Source organism: Dendrobates tinctorius, unplaced genomic scaffold, assembly GCF_039654945.1.
Source record: "Dendrobates tinctorius isolate UK_male_01 unplaced genomic scaffold, ASM3965494v1 ptg000102l, whole genome shotgun sequence".
NCBI classification, from domain to species: Eukaryota; Metazoa; Chordata; class Amphibia; order Anura; family Dendrobatidae; genus Dendrobates; species Dendrobates tinctorius.
This window is the reverse complement of record NW_027361770.1, coordinates 8,930,153-8,942,236: the sequence shown is the minus strand read 5'-3', so window position 1 is coordinate 8,942,236 and position 12,084 is coordinate 8,930,153. Positions and strand designations below refer to the sequence as shown.

At 45.3% G+C, this 12,084-nt stretch overlaps 1 protein-coding gene across 9 annotated transcripts in view; it reads right to left on the bottom strand.

Annotated features, from left to right (window-relative positions):
• CCDC127 (coiled-coil domain containing 127) overlaps nucleotides 1–12,084 on the bottom strand; it is a 138,959-nt gene that overhangs the window by 104,908 nt on the left and 21,967 nt on the right. For 6 of the 9 annotated variants that reach the window (XM_073587720.1, XM_073587715.1, XM_073587718.1 and 3 more), the window contains one exon: nucleotides 5,239–5,296. The exons of 1 other annotated variant lie outside the window; for it this stretch is intronic. The gene's annotated coding sequence lies outside the window, so the exon portion shown is untranslated. Of the gene's footprint in view, nucleotides 1–3,023; nucleotides 3,086–5,238; nucleotides 5,297–12,084 lie in introns of all 9 variants that reach the window. 2 more of the 9 variants (XM_073587723.1, XM_073587722.1) reach the window with 1 other exon arrangement.

The following is a 12,084-nucleotide window of genomic DNA, read 5'->3' as shown; positions in this document are numbered from 1 at the left end:
CCCAAAAATAGCTGGAATCATGGGTGGAAGCCATGGCACACTTGATGTGCTTAAACATTGGAAACCCCACACAAGTGACAATTTTGGAAAATAGACCCCTCAAGAAATTTATCTAGATGTTTGGTGAGCACCTTAAACCCCGAAGTGCTTGATGGAAGTTTATAACGTAGATCGGGGGGAGAAAAAACCAAAACAAACAAAAAAAAACATTTTTACTGTAAGAGTTTTAGTCCCAATTATAACAAGGTTAACAGGGGAAATGCACAGTACCATTTCTACTGAATACGCCGATATCCCATATATGGGGGAAAGCTACTGTTTGGGAGCGCGACAGAGCTCTGAATGGAATGAGCGCCATTTGACTTTTTGAACGGAAAATTTGTTGGAATCATTAGTGGACGTTATGTTGCTTTACAATTTATAGTGCAATTTCTCCTGAGTACACCGATACCCCCATCTGTGGTTGAAAACTACTTTTGAGGTACAGTGCAAAGCTCAGAAAGGAACAAGCGCCTTATTGGGAGTTCAGATTTTGCTGGAATGTTTTGAGGGTGTCATATCACCTTGGCAGAGCCCCGGAGGTGTTACAACAGAAGAAATAAGTGGTGTCATTTTACAAACTACACCGCAATAAACTCATCTAGGGGTGCAGCAAGCATTTTGACACCACATGTGCCTCACAAATTTAGACGACTGCACGTTGAAGAATGAATAATTACATTTTTCCCTAACATTGTTATTTTTAAAAGGGCCAATAGGAAAAATGGACCTCAGTTTGTTGTGCAATATTTTTTGAGTACACACCAATACCCTACATGTAATCAGCAACTACTTTTGAGGCACAGTGCAAAACTCAGAAGGGAAAGAGCGCCATAATTTAGTGAAGATTTTACTGTTCTGGTTTGCAGGTGTCGTGACCTACTGGGAGAGTGGACTTTTAGGAGCCTATATATATTTGAAACTTCTCAAAAGTGATGCCATTTTAAAAAACGCACCCCTCAAATACTTTTAAAAAAAAAGTTGCTTGGAGATTTTTTTTTAACCCTTCAGTTGCTACACCGGAATTAATGCAAAGTGGAATGAAAAAAAAATACATTTCAATATTACCTCTAAAATCTTGCTTGAGCCCCAAATTTCTTACTTTTGCAGTGGAAACACCAAAAAGTCCCACAGATAGTCAAAAAGTTCGGATTGGACAAACAGCAGGTCTCCGAATGGAATTAGCAATATTTCAGTTTTGGAACACAAATTGGCTGAATCTGTCACCCCTTTTTTCGAATATGAGCTGCCGGCACCGCCATCAGGGGCTTATCTACAGCATTCTGCAATGCTGTGGATAAGCCCCCGATGTAACCTGAAAGATAAGAAAAACACATTAGATTATACTCACCGGGGGGGCGGTCCGGTCTAGGTCCGATTGGTGTTGCGGTCCGGCGCCTCCCATCTTCATACGATGCCGTCCTCTTCTTTCCTTCCTGTCGTGGCTCCGGCTCCAGCGCACTGCTCTGCCCTGTTGAGGGCAGAGCAGAATACTGCAGTGTGCAGGCGCCAGGAGAGGTCCGGCACCTGCGCACTGCAGTATTCTGCTCTGCTCTCAACAGGGCAGAGAAGTGCGCCTGCGCAGGAGCCACGTCAGGAAGGAAAGAAGAGGACGGCATTGTATGAAGATGGGAGGCGCCGGACCGGACAGCGACACCCATCAGACCGGACGCCGGGGTGAACATAATCTAACTTTTTTATCTTTCAGATTACATCGGGGGCTTATCTAAAGCATTATAGAGTGGCAGTGCCGGCAGCTCATATTCGAAAAAAGGGATGACAGATTCCCTTTAAACAGATTACGGGCGACATGCCACAATGGCAGGGTCCGTAAGGTGCCCAAACAGCAGAAACCCCCATAACTGACATCATTTTGGAAACTACACCGCTCAAGGATTTTATCTAGGAATAGAGTGAGGATTTTAAAGCCAAAATGTACTACACAGAATTTGATAATTTTAGGTTGTCATATTAAATATGTTGTCATTAGTGTTGAGCAAGTGCTCGCTACTCAAGTTTGCATTGCGTATGCATGGAGTATCACAGGTGCTTAAGTGACATGCTACAGTCTCCGCCCCGCAGGTTTTTTGGCTGTTAGACACCTAAAAAAAAAAAAAATTTAAAAAAAGAGGCATTGCCCGTGTATGGTAGGCATTCACCGCATGTTAGACAGCCGCAGCACATGTGGAGCAGAGACTCTAGCATGTTACTTGAGCAACTGCGATACTTGGTGCGTATTCAAGAAGCGAGCACTTATGCTCAACACAAGGTGTCATATCGTCAATATTTTTAATTAAAAAAAAACAAAAAAAAAACCTGAACCCTAAGCTACAGCCAAACCCCAAATTGAACCCTAGACCAAGCCCTAAACCAAAGCCCAACCCGTAGAATGTAAGTCTGCAAGGACAGGGTGCTCTCCCCTCTGTACCAGTCTGCCATTTTAAATTTGTTTACTGTTAACGATATCTATAACTTTGTATGTAACCCCCCTTCTCATGTACAGCTCTATGGAATTAATGGTGTTATGTAAATCTAATATATAAAGCTCAATGAATGTGTGTGTGTGTGCGCATGCATGTATGTCCTGGATTGGCATCCGCACAGTCACAGCTACAGCCACAAAATTTGGCAGAGTCACAAGTCTGGACCCCGAGAGCGTCATAGGCTATGTTGTGAGGCGAAATTTTAACCCCGCGTATTCCAATTCACCAAACAATTTTACCCCTATCTACATAATGGGGAGAAAGTGAAAGGAAAAGTGTTGGAGGCAAATTGACAGCTGCCAGATGTGAACAAGGGGGACTTAAAGAATGAGAGCGATGGTGCCAAAGAGTATATACCGTACAGTTGCTAAGGTGGGGCCCTGACACGGGATACTCACCACACACGGGGATATGAACACACACACAAAATGCGCCACACACTACCACGTGCTTCAACACATATACCACCCTCAGCACACATTTCACCACACATACACCAACCTCGTCACATAAAAGTCGAAACACAAAAGTCGCCACTCAAAACTTGCCACGCTGTCCCAGAGCTGTTTAAAAGATGAAAAATGAGCTGTGATTGGTTGCTATCAGCAACAGTTTTCTTTATAGACAGTTATGGTAACTGAGGCCTATTATTCTTATCATTTCTATGGTGTTTTCGTCCTTCTGTAAAGCTGGAAATAACACAATTTATTACCGTGCCAACACAGAGCACCCTCTGACACAGACTGCAGGGGGGGCCCAGTATCACACAGGATAGGATTAGATACACGGCTCAGCAGTCAGTATCACACAGGATAGGATTAGATACACAGCTCAGCAGACAGTATCACACAGGATAGGATTAGATAAACAGCTCAGCAGTCAGTATCACACAGGATAGGATTAGATACACAGCTCAGCAGTCATTATCACACAGGATAGGAATAGATACACGGCTCAGAAGTCATTATCACACAGGATAGGAATAGATACACGGCTCAGCAGTCAGTATCATACAGGATAGGATTAGATACACAGCTCAGCAGTCAGTATCACACAGGATAGGATTAGATACACAGCTCAGCAGTCAGTATCACAAAGGATAGGATTATATACACAGCTCAGCAGACAGTATCACACAGGATAGCATTAGCTACACGGCTCAGCTGTCAGTATCACACAGGATAGGATTAGATACACGGCTCAGCAGTCAGTATCACACAGGAGAGGATTAGACACATGGCTCAGCAGGCAGTATCACACAGGATAAGATTGACGAGTGTTTGACCAACTTTTTACTATTGAGGCTGCCTATGCGGCTTCAATAGTAAAAGATAGGATGTAAAAAAATAATTAAAAAAAATATATATTGTTATTCTTACCTTCCGACGTCCCACGCAGCCTTCCCGCCTCTCTCCACGCTCCCGGTAATCCTTTGCAAGAATAACCGCGATGACGTCCGTTCTCGCGGGATCGCGACGTCTCACGGTCATTCGCGATGACGTCACGTGAATGACCGCGAGACTTCGCGATCCCGCGAGAATGGACGTCATCGCTCGCAAAGGATTAATGGGACCGGGAGCGTGGAGAGAGGCGGGAAGGCTGCGCGGGACGTCGGAAGGTGAGAATAACAATATTTTTTCTTTAAAATTCTATTTTTTACAGGGATATGGTGCCCAGAGCCCAGACTCCTCTCCTCCGGACAGTGGGTACTGGACAGTGGGTACCATCTGCAAATGTTCTGCTTAGTTTTCGCATGGTGTGCACAGCCACATGCGGAAAGTAAGGAGAACAATGCATTCCTATGGGTGCGGGATCGCTGCGATTCCGCTAAATTAATGAGCATGCTGGGTTTTTTACTGCAAAGCGATTCCGCCACAGTAAAAACCGCAGCATTAGCACAGCATTGCGGAATCCCATAGGAATGCATGGGATGCTTATTTTTTGCGTTTTCGCGCCATAAATCGCACGGTTAAAACCGCCGCGAAAACGCGAAAAAACCACCACGTGTGAACATAGCCTAAGGGGTTAAAGGGGAACTGTCATGGCCACAAATGCTATTAACCTGCAGATAAAAGGGATATAGCATGCAAAAGGGAAAACTGGTGAGAAAGCAGGAAAAAAGTCACATAATGGCGTTATTCCTCTTGTACACACACAGGACTCCTTATTCTGAAAAGTCACTTCAAAAGCATAGTTAGGCTGGTTTCACATTAACTTTTTTTGCGCAGCGCATCGTGCGCGTCCATACTCATGCGTCATACACCTATGTTTAACATGGGGGGCGCAAGGTCTTGGGTTTGCACGCGTTCGTATGCGTTTTTTCAAGGTATGCGCCTAGGCGCGCCAGACACAGCTTGTTGCATTTTTGGGTCTGCCGACAGGCGTAAAAAAAAAACAAAAACACGCATGCGCACGGAATGCGTCAAAATAACGCATTAGTCTATGGGAACGCAGGCGAGCGAATGGACAAGCGTTGGTCTGCGTTTTCGTGCGCATGTGCTTTTGTCGTAAAAATGTGTAGACACTGGTTTTAACCCCTAGAGAACGAATGCGCATAAAAAAAGCAAAAGCATGCAAAAACGAATGATGCGTTTTTTTGCATGCGTTTCTATTGCGCACGATGCGCTGTGCAAAAAAACGCTAATGTGAAAGTAGCCTTACACTTTAAGCCCATCCTTTTCATTTTAAACAGAAAAACATGTTGGGTGTATCTTACCAAAAAGCTTGGGAATATCTCTAGTAAAAGTCCAATCAAGCAACTTCATCTGACATTTCTGTAGAAAGAAAAGTTAATGTAAGAAATGAAAACAAATACATTGCCATATTAGGTGGTGAATACCTAGAATGGTCACATGGTGGCTTTCAGAAGTTTTCATGGTGCTTTCAGCCACAAACCTTGTTCCAAACTAGTTTTTAGTTAACATTCTACCGCATAATAACAGGTTAATACCATACTGTTAAGTTTAAAATATGTATTTGCATATCTCTGCTTAACTGCACACTATAAAGTAATAGTACTGCTATCTTTCTCCTCCCTTTCGTTTTATGTACCCTTCCCTCCTGAAAACTTTAATAAAAATATTTTGAAAACAAACTAGTTTTTAGCTTTAAAGAACCCGCCCACTAACTTCTATTAAGGCTGTGTGCCCACGTAAGCGTTTTTTCCCTGCAAAAAAGCTTAAAAAAACACATACATTAGGCATCCCATTCTTGTAATGCATTCCGCAATTTTCGTGCACATGATGCGTTTTTTCCACACAAAAAACACATTGTGGGAAAAATACGCAGCCTGTTCATTAATTTTGAGGAAAAAAACGCATTTCCAACTATATTCTATGAGACTGGGGATGCTCCAGAAAAAAACGCATAAAAAACGTGCAAAAAAAATGTGTTTTTTTCCTGGGAAGGAGTCCGGTTATTAGTCAGGAATTTTCTGCATACGTGGGCACATAGCCTAAATGTGTATGTGCATGTAACGTAGGGCGGAGTTTTAAAATCCTCATCTACTGCTGCTCTCTCCGGGATGCAGCAGCTGCTCTTCTGAGTGATAATACTCTCTGTGTGACCCAGATGTCTTTTAGAATTTAACTCTATGAAGGGTCAATATGAGGATTCATAGGCTCTCACTGTAAGAGAGCATGGAAGAAGCCGGAGAGTCTCATTTGCGGTGACGTCATTCAGAAGGAGCAGAACAGCGGTAGGTGAGTATATTGACACACTCGCACTAGAATACATGTACATTTACACACATTTAATTAAAAAAAAAAACAGTTAGTGGGAGACTTCTATAAAGAGGCCAATCCAGATTCCTAGCACTCAGGACACAGCAAATTGCTGATCACCTCTGCACAACTTGTCTTCTCCCGTGCAAATCTCTGACTATAGACACTAGGAGTTCATTACATTAGAGCAGTGGTCTCCAACCCTCATTACCTTGAAAGCCACATCCAGCTCCCCCATAGTGACACCCAGAGACCCCATTACTGGAATCATGACAGTCCAATCTTCCCTACAGAAATCGCACTGAGGCAGTATGCCAAGATCTAGGGTCCATCTCCAAGCACCTCCGCTGACTGACAACCATCCCAGTATATGCTCAGGCAGGCCTGCTCTTCTGTGCCCTCACCATCTGGAAACCCACTCTTTATAGCTGTTTGCTACTTTACCAAGCTGACTACAGCCATGAGCCACACATCAAGGGAACGCGAGTCACAGGTTGAGGATCCCTGCATTACAGCATAATCGTCATTTTACTTATTTTTCACAAATCAACAGTACACATGAAAATAAGCAACTGCATAATATCTCAGAGAATTCTGCTTCTTTCTCTGCAAAAATTGGTCATTATAATAAACTCTCAATTCTGAGGTAAAATCTGTATTCAGTGAAGAAAGAATATCCCATTACTGAGATAGACTTGTATCCATAGCATCTGCCACCTCCTATGTAGACGGGAGGAAGGTGGAGCTAGAGGCAGAGCTCCTCCCATCTACACAGAATCTTATCAGTAGCCACTCCCATCTCAGTAATGGGAAAGAGTCTTCACTGAACACAGATTTTACCTGAGAACTGAGAATTTTGATAGCTGGTGATGATCGAGCGTGCGCACTACTCGAGTTTACATCGGGTGCAGAGTATCATGGGTGCTCGAGTGAAACGTTTGCGTACTCGAGCCCGCATGTTTCGCAGCTGTTAGACACGTTGCCTGTAATACACAAGCAATCCCCGCATGCCTTGTGGGTGTCTTACAGCAGTGAAACATGCAGGCGCGGGGACAGGAACATTTCACTTGAGCACCCGCGATACCCTATACGTACCCAAGCACCTCAAGAGCAAACTCGAGTAGCGATCATCGAACATCACTAATAATCACTGATCAGTTCTGGCAGGGATATAAGCAAATTTCTTTGAAACGATATACTACAAAGTTGCTTATTTTCAGGTGTCCTATTGATTTATGACAAACATTAAAATGGCAGTTACTCTCTAAAGGTGCTTCCTTTAATGTTAAGGGAGCCTGGCAGCAGATTGGTCCACATAAAAACATACCATTGCTGCTGACTGACGTACCAAACTTAATCTACATGTAATTAAGTTCCTGCTAAGGTAAAACAAATCTCTGCTGTTACTCAGGTTCAGTGCTGCCTCCCTGCCGCTGCTCCTATCTGTGGTGACAGATTGGAATGGACAGACTGCAAAAAGAGTAGATCTATAAAAGGCACCAAGTCACATAGGGCTTATACAATTGCCCCAGAAAATTAGCAACTTTCTAGAGCGGGGGGGGGGGGGCAATTAATTTTCCCAAGGGGCCACATGAGAAACTGGCACAGCTGTGGAGGGCCCAACCAATCGGCTGAACTTAAAGGGGGGGGGTCCAGAACCAAAGGTGAATTTCATATTAAAAGGGAATCTGTCACCTCATTTTTGGCCTATGAGATGCGGCCACCGCCATTAGGGGCTTATCTACAGCAATCTATAATGCTGTAAATAAGCCCCCGATGTAACCTGAAAGATAAGAAAAACAAGTTAGATTATACTCACCCAGGGGTCCGGTGCTTCCCATCTTCTAGCGATGACGTCCTCCTTCTTACTGCTGCTGCGGCTCCTGCTCAGGCATACTTTATCTGGCCTATAGAGGGCAGAGCCAAGGACTGCAGTGCGCAGGCGCCGAACCTCTCTGACCTTTCCCGACACCTGCACACTGCAGTACTTTCCTCTGTCCTCAATAGGGCAGATATAGTATGCCTGCGCAGGAGCCGAGCCAGAAGTAAGGAGGAGGACGTCATCGCTAGAAGATCGGAGGCACCAGACCGCCCCCCGGGCGAGTATAATCTAAAGGCCCTTTTACATTTAGCGATGCACCAGCGATCCGACCGGCGATCCGACCTGGTCAGGATCGCTGGTGCATTGCTAAATGATCGCTAGTGAGCTTTCACACAGAAAGATCTCACAGCGATGCAGCAGCGACGCAGCGCACGATACTCACCTTTCACACACAGCGATGAAGACGTCCTCCCGCCCGCCTCCACGCGTCGCTCGTCGTCACAGCAGGAAGCCCCAGCAGGAAGCTGACGACGAGAAATGGAGCCGGACATTCTCGTGCGATCAGCGATAACCAGCGGGGAGCCGGTCGGAGGTAAGTATCACACATAGTGATGTCGCTAGCAATATCGCTACAACCTCACAAAATCGGTGACGTTATAGCGATATCGCTAGCGATATCGCTATGTGTAAAACCCCCTTAACTCGTTTTTCTTATCTTTCAGGTTGCATCGGGGGCTAATCTACAGCATTATAGATTGCTGTAGATAAGACCCTGATGGCATCTCATAGGTCAAAAATGAGGGGACAAATTTCTTTTATATGTATATCTATTCAGTGTAATCTAATCTTGTTTTCTAATATACTTCAATGAAAAATTCCCTAACGTACACTCTACATTCTGACTTCCTGCCTTTTTTTTTTTTACGTCCCATGACATTTTGTTTGAGATTCACCAGTGCATGCTGGGATACTCGATTGAGCCATCATCAGGGGGCAGAAGCTGCAGACACTGTCAAAGCCTCTGCACCTTCTCTGAAATGAGGCGCCATCAGTGATGTCTGCTAGTCCCTGCTCACCTGATATGTCGGTTGTAAATTCTGACGCATACTAAGTAGGAGTTTTCTGTGCTATATTCCTTGGAATACACAGTGACAGTGCGCTCTCTTGCTGGCTCTGAGAAGAGATGACCCGGCAGGGACCAGTCCAGTCTCTGAAACAGATGACGCTTCTTTTCATGATGGGGAAAGCAGCTGTGGTAGTAATCGCAGCCTCTGCCCCCTGATGATGTCAAGTATGAGTACCCCAAAACGCACTGGGCTTCTCAAACAAATGTCATTGGAAGATTAAAAAAAAAAAAACACCACAAGCAGACAGGAAGTTAGGGAAGAGATGGAAAGGAAGAATTTTTTTAATTGAAATATATTAGAAAAGTGATTAGATTATGAATTAAATTTAGTATTAATGTCACCTTTGGTTTCAGATCACCCTTTAATTCTGCATAATATTAATTTTGTCACTTTACAAAAAGCAATTGCTTATGTGAAGTTTACATGAGCGTATGAAAAAAAAAAAACATTTTCATCCAGAAAAAGACGATTTTCCATCTGTATTGTCATCCGTATGGCATCCATTTTTATAGGTCAGAAGTGAATAAAATTTTAAAGAAAAAATAGTGTCCTGTGATAGTAATCAGGGCTGTGGAGTCGGTAAGCCAAACCTGCGACTCCGACTCCTCAATTTCCCTTACATCGACTCCAACTCCGACTCCACCTCCCACATATATTGCTTATATTTAAGTGAAAAATTGATGGTAGTACAATGTGAACATCAGACATTTAATCATTTCTATGATCCAATAATCAAGATATTTAGATAGATATTATGTTCTATTTATTGGAATACAACTTTAGAACACAAAAAACTGTAATAAATTGTAAATATGTAATACACTGTATACATGTACATGTATACAGTACAGACCAAAGTTTGGACACACCTTCTCATTCAAAGAGTTTTCTTTATTTTCATGACTATGAAAATTGTAGATTCACTCTGAAGGCGTCAAAACTATGAATTAACACATGTGGAATTATATAACTAACAAAAAAGTGTGAAACAACTGAAAATATGTCTAAGGCTGGTTTCACATTAGCGCTTTTTAAGCGCACGCACGGCCGGGGGTAGCTCCGCCCCCGAGCCGGCTCTCTGCCCGGCGTGCCCGCCCCTTGCTTGTAGCGCCGCCTCCTAGCGGCGCCTGCGATCGGCGCACCCTATCTTTAGCATAGGGTGCGCAGATCGTGCGCTAGTTGCGCTTTGACCTGCGCTGCGCACTTTTGACGGTGTGCCGTGCGTGCCAAAATCCGAAAAGTTTGATTTTGGCACGCACGGCGCACCGTCAAAAGTGCGCAGCGCAGGTCAAAGCGCAACTAGCGCACGGCCTGTGCACGATCTGCGCACCCTATGCTAAAGATAGGGTGCGCCGATCGCAGGCGCCGCTGTGCGCTAGGAGGCGGCGCTACAAGCAAGGGGCGGGCACGCCGGGCAGAGAGCCAGCTCGGGGGCGGAGCTACCCCCGGCCGTGCGTGCGCTTAAAAAGCGCTAATGTGAAACCAGCCTTATATTCTAGGTTCTTCAAAGTAGCCACCTTTTGCTGTGATTACTGCTTTGCACACTTTTGGCATTCTCTTGATGAGCTTCAAGTGGTAGTCACCAGAAATGGTCTTCTAACAGTCTTGAAGGAGTTCCCAGAGATGCTTAGCACTTGTTGGCCCTTTTGCCTTCACTCTGCGGTCCAGCTCACCCCAAACCATCTCGATTGGGTTCAGGTCTGGTGTCTGTGGAGGCCAGGTCATCTGGCGTAGCACCCCCATCACTCTCCTTCTTGGTCAAATTGCCCTTACACAGCCTGGAGGTGTGTTTGAGGCCATTGTCCTGTTGAAAAATAAATGATGGTCCAACTAAACACAAACCGGATGGAATAGCATGCCGCTGCAAGATGCTGTGGTAGCAATGCTGGTTCAGTATGCCTTCAATTTTGAATAAATCCCCAACAGTGTCACCAGCAAAGCACCCCCACACCATCACACCACCTCCTCCTCCATGCTTCACGGTGGGAACCAGGCATGTAGAGTCCATCCGGTCACCTTTTCTGCGTCGCACAAAGACATGGTGGTTGGAACCAAAGATCTCAAATTTGGACTCATCAGACCAAAGCACAGATTTCCACTGGTCTAATGTCCATTCCTTGTGCTCTCTAGCCCAAACAAGTCTCTTCTGCTTGTGGCCTGTCCTTAGCAGTGGTTTCCTAGCAGCTATTTTACCATGAAGGCCTGAAACACAAAGTCTCCTCTTAACAGTTGTTGTAGAGATGTGTCTGCTGCTCTGTGTGGCATTGACCTGGTCTCTATTCTGAGCTGCTGTTAACCTGCGATTTCTGAGGCTGGTGACTAGGATGAACTTATCCTCTGCAGCAGAGGTGACTCTTGGTCTTCCTTTCCTGGGGCGGTCCTAATGTGAGCCAGTTTCTTTGTAGCGCTTGATGGTTTTTGCCAATGCCCTTGGGGACACTTTCAAAGTTTTCCCAATTTTTCGGACTGACTAACCTTTATTTCTTAAAGTAATGATGGCCACTCGTTTTTCTTTACTCAGGCTAGTTTCACACTAGCGTTTATGAGCGCAGCGACGGCCTGCGCACGGCCGCCGCTAAGCCCCGCCCCTGCCGCGCCTCCGCCGGTAGCTCCGCCTACCGGCGCATGACGCTGCATGCGCCCTGCGTCCCCTATCTTTATCACAGGGGGCGCAGGCCAGGCGCAGTATGCGTTTGGCGGCGCATGCGCCTTTTTGACGGTGCGCCGACGCAACCAAACTGCAGCAGGTTGCGTTTGGCGCAGGTCGGCGCACCGTCAAAAAGGCGCATGCGCCGCCAAACGCATACTGCGCACGGCCTGCGCCCCCTGTGATAAAGATAGGGGACGCAGGGCACATGCAGCGTCATGCGCCGGTAGGCGAAGCTACCGGC